The sequence below is a fragment of the Athene cunicularia genome, assembly GCF_003259725.1.
Source record: "Athene cunicularia isolate RWA chromosome 4 unlocalized genomic scaffold, athCun1 chr4_part2, whole genome shotgun sequence".
Lineage (NCBI taxonomy): Eukaryota > Metazoa > Chordata > Aves > Strigiformes > Strigidae > Athene > Athene cunicularia.
The window spans coordinates 12,963,567-12,974,488 of NW_020799099.1; the positions used below are offsets into that span (position 1 = coordinate 12,963,567).

The 10,922-nt window shown below is 40.0% G+C and overlaps 1 long non-coding RNA gene across 1 annotated transcript in view; it reads left to right on the forward strand.

Moving 5' to 3' along the window:
• Positions 1–1,078: 1,078 nt before the first annotated feature.
• LOC113479802 overlaps positions 1,079–10,922 on the forward strand; it is a 10,803-nt gene continuing 959 nt past the window's right edge. The window contains exons 1-2 of the long non-coding RNA XR_003398341.1: positions 1,079–1,159; positions 3,073–3,257. This is a non-coding gene — a long non-coding RNA (uncharacterized LOC113479802). The remainder of the gene's footprint in view (positions 1,160–3,072; positions 3,258–10,922) is intronic.

The following is a 10,922-nucleotide window of genomic DNA, read 5'->3' on the forward strand; positions in this document are numbered from 1 at the left end:
AGTTAATTAAGGATGAGAAACAAAATAAAAAGAAAATGCAACAGCCTGACTAGGAGACAGAAAGTGTAGAGAAAAACCAGTATCATATACTATGAGAAAAATGTACTGCACTAATCAAAATGGCTCATCATTAAAGCATGTCTGTGGAATTTTTTTAAATAGCCAGTGCATTTAAATAAATAAATTTTCTGCTGGGGAAGTCTTCATTATAAGGAATCTTTTCCATATGCATTTAGATACAGTGGCTTCCAAGGACGAGTCAGTAATTCCTGTCCTGGCAGTTTTCTGTACGGTTTGGATAGTCTTAGAGAAAGGTGAATAAGTGAAAAACAGTTGAGTCTTTTGCAGTTAACAACACTAGAAAATGGGAGATTGCTAAATTTTGTGCCCAGATCTTTATCTTGGTAGAGATGGAATATTTGGAGAACTGAACCTCCAAAGATTGCAAGGTCACTTAGGCTTATGAATATTCTAAAAAGTCTACATTGGGAGATGTAGAAAGGGGTAGCCAAAAAAACATGTGAAGGGGGAATGGGGGTAACTCCCAGTGTGTCTAATGTCACATAACTGCAAGACACAGTCTCCAGTTGTAAAACGCCCTGCAGATGCCATAACTTGCTTCAGCATATGACATCCAATTTTGCAAGGTCTGATGACAGGCACAGAATTAACATGGGCTGCTGCCATAGGCATGCCTGGAGCTGCTTACCAGTTCCAGCAGCATGTCAAGATATTTGCCCCATCTTTTTGAAAGAGAAATAGCCGTCAGCATTGAAATTTGAAAGAGCACCAATAAATTCAGGTAGAAACTGAACAGCCATTTCAGTAGTTCCCGTTGTATCTGAAGTTAAATCTTACTCTGACTCTTTTTATTAATCTCAAGTCCCTGAAGACAGGGAGCAAATAGGTAAGATTTTTATGACATTCGTTAAGGTGCTGTTTAAAATGATACAAAACCAACAGAGTGTGTTTTTGTGGCAGGATGTTTCTGTTGTGTATAAAATTCTATAGGTGGAATTTAGCTCTCTTAAAGTCTGTGATGTGACCGAGAAGTCCTATGAATTTATTGTGTTTTCAGTTTTACAGGACTGTTGTGTAAAGAGTTACATCTAAGAGATACATGCTTTGGAGAAGATCCTATCCTCAGGCAACTGTTCCCGTAAGTGCAATTACTTTTTTCTGTATATCACTCATACATAATTTGCTCTTATGATCTGATTTTTTAAAACAAAAAAAGTCAAGCCTCTTATCCTAGAGAATAGTGCATAGTAATCCAAAAGAAGACCTCATAATACTTTTTGCATCCACTCTAATGAATCCTGATTAGAAACCTGTGTAGTGATGTTATCCTGATTGGTGGGAAATTGGTGAAGGAAATAACCAATTTTCAATCAACATAATTGGTTTCTCAGGAGGTTTGAAATCTAGAGAAATGGCATTGCATCTTCTGCAGCTGTGTTAAAAGATTTTTCTGGAACGGCAAATAAATTGTTGTAAGAATTGCACGTTTCCAAAAATATTTACATTTATGGGTAACTGTTTGTAGAAAAGTCACGTGATGGGTACTTTAAAAATTGTTAATGTTGTAATCTTTTCCAGTCATTTTTAAAACTGAGTAAGTCCAAATTCTATGACATTTTTAAAAAATGGCAAGTTCACCACCCCACCCCCACCTAACAAATAAGTTTCTTGATTGACTTCCATAGGTTTCGTGTACTTTTTTTTATTTGTTTATGGGGATCCAGTTCTGTAGTACAAATCCACAGTGGAGGGGTACCCAGAACCTGGTTCACTCCATCTTCTTTCCAGCGTTAAGAAATGCTATTTATATTACACCACCATTATGCAGTCCCACGTATGGCTGACAATGGTGTTGAGCTAGAAACAGAGCAAATGCAAATGGAAAAGCTGTTCTGTCCCACAGTGTAATCTCTGTTGCGATATTCTCTGGTCTTGAGCTGTCTATAAATCTGTTAAAGTCCTAGAAGTCAAAGTGGCTGTGCTAGTTTACCCAGCTGGGAACTTTGACCCAGCTTTGTAGTTCATAGTGCATTTTGAATACATGGCTTGATGTTTTCCCACTCTAACCTCACTGTGCGCAATAGATAAATAAATTAAGAAACAGTAAATAAATTCTCATACAAAGCCAGTGTAGCTTTTAACTGGTTTTAGATGGGTTTTAAGGCGTATGAGGAACAGAAATGGGACTATCTCTTACTAAACGTGTCAGTCTGAACCAATTCTGCTGAAGTATTTCCTGCTTAATCTGCCTGTGAATTGAAGGTTAGTCCAAAGACACCTCCTTGAACAAGGTATCTGCTTCACTGCAGTAAAACTGGGCAGCACAGCTGAGCTCACGCACCATCTCTGCCTAAGACCTACCCATATAATGGCACAGATTCGCCACTTCCTTGCCTCTGAATTGTGAAATTGCAGTTGGGTATGCATGTCCCAGGGCAGAACGTTGCTGGATATACATGGTTGTATGGAACATATCCTCACACATTCTTCCACTTTAGATTCTCCTCCCTTAAATTAGCTGAGGCATGGGATGGCCATGCTGTACCTGGGTATAAAACATTTTTGCTTTACTGTGCTTCCCAAGCACTTCCCTTATCACCTTGAGCTGTCCACTCAAGTGTAAAGAGAAGTTTCACTACCCACCTTCTAAAATTATAGTTTCCATCTATTAAAAGCTAGAGGCTCAAAATCCTTTTGAGAGGATAAATAGCACAAAATGCTTTGATTCATATCTGTGTGCTGGAAATTTCACACATCAAGTAAAATACCATGAATACATCATTATTTTGACAGCTTTGTGAAAAAGGAGGCAAGAGGATCACATTGCATGGATTTAATTTCTGCAGTTTTACAGCTTTGTGTTTTGCAAAAGAATCAAATCCTGCCATCAGAGTAGAGCAGGTGGTAAACTGAAGGGCAAAGTGGAGATACTATATAAAGCCTGTCAAATCTCCTACTTGGCGTATAAGCCCTAACTAAGGGCTCCCCAGTCAGAGCTTCTGTGTCTCTCACCTTCTCAGAATATTATTTTTTGGTTTGTTTTTTTTTCAGGCTCAGCACTTCTCCAGCTGCAAAGGAAGTCACAGAAGAGGAGAGGCTAGATAGACAGAACCATTTTTTCCACCAAGACCGTTACAGGCAAAATAAAACAGCTTCACTTTCCCCACCAGAGGATAGTGGCATGCTCACCACCACTATGCCACCCAACATAAGGAATTTCATGGACCAGCATTCAGGTAAGCTGAAAATCTGTCTGTAGATGCCAGGGCCACATGCAGTGTTCATTTAGCATGAATTTGAGAGAAAAATACAGTAGTATCAGGGTGCCATGGACAGGGAGCAACATCCTAGCTGTAGTAAAGACTATTTAGGTTGAGGTAGGTGAGAAGAGATTGGGAAAAGGGTCCTTTTCTTCTCTAGGCAAAGGACCCTCCCTTGTTCTCATGTCTCCATGACTGCAAAGCTTGTCCACCCAAACAATTATGCAATACATTTGTAGAAAACTATAACTTTTACAGCATTGAGGACAATTAATATTATTTTTATTTTACTCTGAGTCATGGATTTGGGCCCTTCTTTGTAATCACAAAGTTATAAATATATTTCTAGAAAACAAAGGGATTTTTTCCTCTCCTATCCCATGACTCCAGGACCTGAGCCTTTACAAAAATAAAAGGTACATGCATATATTTGGTTACAATTTTTAATATAATCATGTTCTTTATATTTAGCTCACAGTTGCCTTAATTTCTTGTTCTCCTTGATCTGAGGCAATTTAGGATTGTAGCAAGCATGTCCTTCTTGTGAAGTAGAAAACTGACCTTGTTTAAGCTTTGGCATTGACTTAAAAATGCCCAGTATATCAGTGTGGTGGTATTTCAAAATTTTTACTCCTGTGGCCAGCAGAACACAAAAATTGCAAGTATAATGCAAAATCATGATTAAAACTAAAAGTGAAACAAAATTTCATCAAAGCTCAAAAAACTTTTTAGTAGAGTTCACATTTTTATTGGCTTGTAATTTTGTACAAATCCATTTTCTTCTTTCTTGTCACATCTCAAGACTTTTTTGCAAGGAATCACCGTCTCTTTTCCCCCTAATTTAAATTCTGCTCTGTCTGTTTGGAATATTAGGTATGCCTTAGCAGTGAAATTATTTTAATGATGTGGTTGAGTGCTCGTATATATTCAGGCAAGCAAACATAAAATGGTCATTCTTTATATTAAGGTCTATCTATAGTTTAGAAAAAGTAGTAAATGATAGCTTGAAAGCATAGGTGGTTCCAGTAACGGATGGTGTGTATTACAGAGGTTATTAGCTCATCAGTTGAAGGTGTTGTAGACGGCTGCAAGCCAAACTTACAAACAGCCTGCACAATGGCTGGACTCCATAACAACTGATTAACTATGTGTTAACATGCAGATTAACTCTTTATCAACTCTTTATGAAATATATATTTGGCACCCAAATAGCAAGCATGACTGTAAAATGAGACATAAAATTTCCTTATGAACAGGAGTATATTGCCTCTTACTTTTGTTTAAATGTGGAATATGAATTGCAAGGGTGCCTATGCCATCTGAGATTTAAATTCTCTTTTCAGAAGTGGCACTCTGTGGTCCTTGTCTCATTTCCAGTCCACTTTTAGGCCTCTAAATCTTTTGGGCAGTCTGGAATATGTTGCTGTGCTTCTTAATTTAACATTACTCAGAGTGCCCATTTTAAGCCCACAGCTTTTCCTTGGATGTGTATGTCTAATCTATCAGCAAAGGGGCTGAGCCATGGGGCGTGGCTGGGAAGCAGCGAGGGGTGTAATGGGAGAGATGTGGTGGGGGACAATGACCCTGCTTGTCTCAGGGAGGAGAGCATGGCTAGGCCATGGAGGCATAGAAAAGAGTGGAAGGGATATTCCCTGAAGCTCCAGAGTGGGCATGGAGCATGCTGTTCAAAGTCTGAGCTCCCAGTGAAAGGAGGGTTAGAGTTAAAGCTGTGGTTTTGTAACCACATGTCATACTTAGGGGAAGAGTTACCTCCATACTTAGTTATACCAGACAAAGCTCTGTTGAATTGGCTGGGATGAAAGCATGTGGTTTTTGTTATGGGGAAGTTTATTCTCACATCTTTTGATCTGCCCCACCCAGCAGATTTTCATTGTTTCTCTGCAGAGGTACCCTTTTTCCAGTCTGGTGCAATATAGTTCAAAAGACAAGAAGTCCTTCCAAGTCTTCTGGTGTATGTGCTTCCAAGAAAAGATGGGGCAGCTCCCTCTCTGATCTCTACTCAGATTTCAACCCTGTCACAAATGAAGCAATGTGGCTGTAGTCTTTGAAAGCTCTGCAGAGGGTTAGCAGAGCTTGATGGGAGAGAGGAGTTTGCTATGTATATACCCCATTCTTACACCTTATCTCAAGTGTTTGGCTGCTGGCTGTTTGAAGATCTTGGACTGGATGCATGAATTCTGACCCAAGATGGGTGCTTCTCATGTTGAAAATAGGAGGTCTGCAGAGATTTTACCACTTCTACCCAGTAGCTGTAGATTCCAGTAGCTCCTTCTTTCTCTAGATGATCACCCTCTTCCTACAGTCTAGGGTAAGAGTAATGCTCCTAAGTGATTGTCAGCTATAACTTTATTCAGGGAAGAGAGGGGAGGCTTAGGTATTGATGACCGTGGGAGGATTTGTTTTTTCTCATCCTGCAGCCAGTTGCTACTATTTGGAAAAGTGGGTATGAAAGAATTGCCAGACGTGAGGTAGGGAAGGGGCTTCCAGTGCCCAAAGCAGAGGCAGACATGCCTCAGCTGCTCCTCAGAGTTGTCTGGGTAGCTGTTTTGAAGGTAGGAAGAGAGACTGCTGCTTTCTCTTGTATCATAGTCCAGTGCTTTGCTGCTAACAATTTTTTTTTCTTGCAAAATGCTAGTGTTTCTTGTTGTGACTTAAGCCTGTTATTTTTATCCTATCCACCCTGGAAGTGGAGAATAGATTGCTCCCTTCCATTTTTCTGCAATCTTTTATGTACTTGATTACTGCTGTTATATCTCCTCTTAGTCTTCTGTCTACTTTTAGTAGTTGTCCTTGTTTTTTTGTGGCTTCATTTTTCCAATCAGCAGGAAAATTCCCTTACATAAAGTGGCTTTGGATCAGGTCCCTTGCTAAATAAAGCACTGTATTGAAAACATTGTTTTAGTAGTTCAGATATTGTATATTGGGATCACAAGCATGTGTTGTTTAAAGCCATGCTTAATGGGCAAAAGTGTCATTTGGAATAAAGAAGGTTATGTCCAGGTTGCTTAGAATCATTATTTCTCTTTAACTCCCCAGCCCTGTTTTTTTCTATCAGTATACCATTATTTATGTTTCTTCAGCAACCAACACTGTAACCTTTCTTAAATTATCATAAACTAGCCTTCTGTTGCCCAGGGACAACAAAGCCAACATAAGACTGCCGATAGAGAAGCTACAGTATTAAGACTTGGAATTTTTGCTAACAGAGTTGTTTATCTTCAGATGTTTCTAATAATGCTCTAGAAAGCATTGATTATTTTTCTGCCTTCACTTCAATTTATAAATTTAGTTTACCAGAAGTGAGAAAGAGCAAAGCAAACATATAGAATGGTCTAAATGACCCTGGGTAGCTTTATACTGATTTGTTTTGCCCAGGGTTTTCTCTCCTACTTCACATAGGCTTAGATTTGGAAAAAAAAAAAAAATCTGAATAAATGCAAAATCAGTTCAGTTTCTTCATTTCTTTTGCTAATTTCTTCATAAAACAGAGAAAAGGGAATAAAATCACAGTTGTGTAAATGTTAACAAAGGGAAGGATTAGGCTAGATATTTTGTGGCAAAAGAGTTTAAGAATCCCTGTGGCTCATAACCAGTCACCTTCTCACCTCGAAGAGAGGCTGAGAGGACTGTTTCACCCATGTAGTATGTCAGACAGTAGAGGCTTTGTGATCTCTGGAGTATGAGAAGATGTAGAGGTAACCTCAGGTGGGAATGCCTTGAGCTAAAGGCCACAGACGGGTGCTGGCTGTTTAAAGAGGACTGGGTAGGCACGAAGATGTTCTACGGTAGTTGTGGCCTGACGTGTTGATGTCGGAGGCAAACTTAGAAAGTGTTGAGGAAGGCTGTGCCAATGCTGCCTATATCCTGTTGTGTCTTGCAATCTGGCATAACCCCTGCTCTCACTCAAAACATAGACGTGAGGCTGCAGAGCCCATGGCTTGGTGATTAGGCTGGTTGGCAGAGCCTTGTTACCGGATAAAAACTGTATTCCTGGTATTGCTTTACACAGGTTTTGCAGCCAAGAAAGATGTACTTGCTTTCCTTGTCCTGGGTGCCACTGTCTGGCAGAGGTGGGCTCACCAGGATGGAGGGGAGAGAGACCTTGGCAGGGTCGTGGCTGGCTGGGAGAGGCTGCCAGCAAACAAGGAGAGCACAGGGAAGAAGGGCATACCCAGTGTCCAGAGCACACACTCAAGCCCAAAGGAGATGAGGAAAAAAGGACCTGTGATGAGAGACTGCTGGAAGGAGCTGCTCTGGATCAATGAAGACGCTCACAGCTAAAATTCGTGAGTCTCAAGATCAGTTCCCAGATTGATATGTTCAGTTTTTCTTTTAGTACAAATGTTCTTTGTTTTTGTAGGGGATATTAATAGCCTGTATATTATTTTGAGTAAGCACATCTGTAGGTATTTTCTGAACAGAACTACTACCTTTATTCCCAAAGGTTGAAAACCATACTTTTCTTAGGCAGCAGTCCTTAGCCCTGGAGAGCTCAGGAGAACGTGAGGCTCAGCAAGTTTATGAGATCAAGCTGTGGATATTTGCATGTTGCAAAGGCACCAGATGCAGTGGATTCTGAAAATTAGAGTAAAAGTTAAAAAAATTGGTTGGGGTCCATGGTCCTTCTGTGAGAACGGCCTAGCAATTCACATTCTCATTGTCTTTGTCACTGAGAGTAGATTAATGTCTCCAGAACCAGGCTCGTGTTGCCTTGGGATAAGCAGATGGAGGAGAGTTTGCTAATCCTCTCCCACCAGCATTATTTTTTTGCCTCTGAGCTTTTAGAAATTCTAATAAGCATAAAGCTCTGAGAAGAAGCTCTAGATGATATGGGTTGCCGAGATGTGTCTATGGAGTAGGTCCTCTTCAGAGCACCTTATGAACACAGGATTTGATAGGTATTCTAGCAACGTGTCTGACTTTCTCCCTGCTGAGTCATTCAGGAGGAGGAGAAAGGTTTGATTTCTCTCTATAGTAAAGGTGGGTTGCACAAAATCTGTGATGCACAAATAATAGTAGATAAGCAGGGAAGATTCCACATGTGAATTGTTAATCAGGTTACAGGTATTTTGCTGAAACTTCTCATTTTTCTGTCTTTCCTCATCAACATTAATAAACTAATAAAATATGTGGTAAAATAATTCAGCAAGTGCTGGAATTGAAGTTCAGTATCATGCAGATGCCTGCCTTGTGGCTAATTATCAGCCCCAACTGGGAACATTTATAAAGATAGCTAATACTGTTGAGCCTCTACAGTCCACAGTGCTGGCTGTATTGAGTCCAATTTAATTTTGTGTAACTTAGACTGAGATTTCTCCCACTTCGCTGGATTTGATTGCACTTCATCAGAGGTTTAAAAAGGTAAAACAGGCTAAAAACATTAGGCTTGTCATCTTTTATACCTGGCTTGTCTTTACAGAGATTTAGCAGGAGTATCTGCATGTTAATGGAAGTGGAAATCAGTCCTATTATGTGTTAGAAACCTCAGAGATACCGGAGCATTTGGAAGTTATTAGCTTAAGTTTGCCTTGTACATTCACTTTCCTCCAGCCAGATTGAACCTAAAATGATTTGGCATGTGTCCCTGATCCTCTGTCATTGATGGATGCACCTTTGTGACACATTTGCATGATATTTTGAGCTGGATAAATGGATACTTCAGTCCTTTTAGGGGCTTTGACTTTGTTTTTTGGGTTGATTTTGGGTGTGTTTTGTGTGTGCGTGTGTGTGTGTGTGTGTGTGTTTGTTTGTTTTCCAGAAATGTAGTCTTGCTGTTGTTCTTAGCTTGCATCGTTATCTCCCACATGGTATGTCACAAGGTCCTGGTGCTATTTATTCAGAATGCCCTTTGCTGTGGCCTGCAAATTATGTCTATGGTGAAGGAGTCCTGCCGTATGTCCCGCATGCCCACCTAAGCACCAAGCAGGATCTATCCCTAAATGAATTGATCTTTATCTGACTGTTTACGGCTCTTGTGCCATGCTCGGTATTTATTTAACGAGACATCCCAGTAAAATAGAACAGCCATTCATAAGCCCCTGACAACAAACAATCATGAAAATTGCCTTTGAATTTCCCTAATTTGCTTGTAAGAATCAGAACAATGGGAGAGAATAATTGCAGTTATTAAAAGAAATTGCTGCAGGCAAAATATAACCCATTTTAAAACTCAAATCCAGGAAAACAAAAAGGGGGGCAAAAAGGAGAGCCACCCGTTGAGATGCTTCGTGCTTCCTACTTCCTTTTGTCCATGTAATGAGAGACTTCACCTTGCTCTTTTCTCAAGCACCGTTATTTACAGGGAAAATCAAAGCGTTTAGTATCAGCGTAGTCAAGCTGTGTGCGGCAGCGCCTTGCCTGGCAGAGTCATTGGGAAGCTGTTTTCTTCCAATCTGCCTCATGCCAATGCAAAACTATTCCTCTCTAGAAACTAAGTGTATTGTAAACCAGTATGAGGAAAACTTACTCTAGCATTAACTACTGTACAAAGAGGATTTGAACTCCTTCTTGGACATGAATTAGATTGCTTGTGAAACTGAGAGGCTTGTAGGGTTTTCAAAACAACACAACTGGCTTTTAGGGTCACTTCACCCCTAATGAGATTTCTTTTCTTTAGTCATTTAGAGCCAGGTTTTAAAGAATTTGGGTTCCTAAAGATGTATCTATAGAGCCTTGGGTATTTCCGTTGATCCAGACCCAGCTGACTTTGTAGACACAGAGAGGTGATGAACCGCTGTCTGCCCTTGGCTATACAGAAAACCTCTAAGCAATGGCAGAAACAAATAGGGCTTTGACTTTTGTGTGTCTGTCTTCCTTGTAAGAGTCGAGCTCCTCAATCAGTTAAACACTGCAGCACTAACCAAAGCGATGCTCAAGCACTTGTAAAACTTATGCCTCAGAAACCAGATGGCATTGTAAGAAGAATCCGTGCTTAATACAAACCGCATGCTTTTGTCCCAGCCAATTCAATAGAGCTTTGTCCAGTATAACTGAGCACGGGGGTAACTCTCATCTCTGAGTACAACTGAAATGCATTTGGCTCTCCCACTATTTTATAAGGACATAACAGAACAAAGGTTTGCTGCAATGTGAGGGCATGAACCCTCATTTTCTCTCCAGTCCACCTAAATAGAAAAGAATTTTGTGTTGTCCTGTGATCTTCCCTTCTGCAAGTCAAAGCCCTTTAAGTTCCTGCTGCAAGTAATAGCAGTTTACTCACAATTTTTCAGCTGCATGTGATACCCCAAATTGGCCACCCTGTTGTAATGAAAAGCAGCCTGCCAACACCGAAGTCCTTCCAAGGAAGCCCAACTATTGTAAGAGGAGAGTCAGTGACTGTAGTAATATTCCTGCATCACTGTTTCACTTCATGCTTTGCTACAGGAGCAAAACAAAACAATGAAGACCACTGTCAAGTGTTTACAGAATATGGCTTTTTGACAAAAATGATTGTCAGGCAGTGACTATATCAAAACATTAGCAGGAGATAGTGGACTTTCTTTCTTTCTTTTCTTTTTCTTTCTTTCTTTTCTCTTTCTTTCTTTCTTTCTTTCTTTCTTTCTTTCTTTCTTTCTTTCTTTCTTTCTTTCTTTCTTTCTTTCTTTCTTTCTTTCTTTCTTT